Below are 1,542 nucleotides of genomic sequence, written 5' to 3'. Positions count from 1 at the left end.
TATTATGATTTTATTTGACCCTTTTATTAGCCCCTCTCCTCTTAAAACCCTCAATGCTCCTGAGGTAGAAGAGGAGGCAGGAGGGCAGAGCCCAGCCGATGAAGAGGGCATGTGAAGGTGAGGTAGGCCAGAGCTGGTGGGCCTGCACCCCCTCTCCCATGGCAGGGGCCAGTGTGGCGGTCCTTCCTCCTGCTCTCAAGCTGAGGCCATTCCACGCTGCTCTCAAAGCTCTGCTTTCTCACATGCAGCTCGAGCTGTGTCCAAAAGCCCTGCAACGCTTTCCGTTTAAGCACACGTTTGTTGTGGAGTTAATTGTAACCATCATCGAATTTAAATTTATAGGAATTTTCTTGGCTCCATCGCCCTCCCGCCAGATGTCTCCGTCTGTCGCAGTTAAATGTGTAAGGTTGAGGGTAGGGCTTTTTTTTTTCTCTATGAGAAGACTGTATTGGAATTTTTATATAGAGTTTTGAGAGAGGGAAGGGAGAGGGGGAGAAACCAGCCCCCTCCCTTTCCTCACCACTCGGCCCCTGAGGGTGGGAAGGTGGGGCTGGGCCCCTTCCCCTCAAGCACAAATGGCCAGGCTCCTCCAGACACAACAAGACCCTAAGCTGGGGCCACCCTGATGTTTATACATTGGTCTCCTGGGGTAGAAAGCCCCAGAGATTTGTTTGGTAGGAGATTGGCTTGGGGTGGGGCAATGGGGGAGGAGGTGACCCTTGAGGACCGTCGCCACACCCGTCTGTGTTCGCTGCATGTTTCTTCTGTGTAAAGATAACCATAGCCCTTTCAGCGCGTTCGTGAGGGCACTCTGAAGGTCTCTGTTCCAAATTCGTTATTTGGGGGCAGAGATTTAGAACCAATTCTCTCATCTTTCCCCTCTCTTTGGAACTCTTCTCTGTAATTCAAAGAAAATGTTTTTGTCAATACAATTCTGTTGAATGAAAGAAGAAGCACCATGACTGTGGACTATTGCGTCTAGGTTCCGTCGTTTTTGTTGCGAGGGGTCTCTGCATTTTCGGTGTCTGATTCTGTCATTTGTAAATGTGGGTCTTGAGACAAAATCTGCAAACTGGGGTGTATATGCAGCGCCACAATTCCCTCGTGTGCCCACACACAAATATTTAAGTCGGATGCCTATGGGTGCACATGAAAAGGAATATTATTTGTACACTGTTGCCTGTAGTATGGAGTAAAATTGACCATATGCACATCTAGGGTTTGTGTCCTCTGACATGTGTAACCACTGGCAGTGTTTAGTGCGTGTCAGCAGGAATGCAACTGAGGATCCTGTGTGTCTGCATGTGTGTGCTTGTGCACGGGTGCAAGAGGCTTCTCTAGGTATGATGTTTATCCACTCATCCAGTCATAAGAAGGAATATTAGCCTGCTGGCCATGTTTCCAAATAAGATGGGATGGAGATAACTATACAGAATGAATCTGTATATAAAGAATATAAAGGATCTGTTTATAAAGCAAAATATTAATCTTCAAATGGCCCCCGATTTTGGAGAAAAATATTTAAAAGCCAAAGCTATCACC

This window comes from Vicugna pacos, chromosome 12 (assembly GCF_048564905.1).
Source record: "Vicugna pacos chromosome 12, VicPac4, whole genome shotgun sequence".
In the NCBI taxonomy this organism is placed as follows: domain Eukaryota; kingdom Metazoa; phylum Chordata; class Mammalia; order Artiodactyla; family Camelidae; genus Vicugna; species Vicugna pacos.
Note: the sequence above shows the minus strand (reverse complement) of the source record.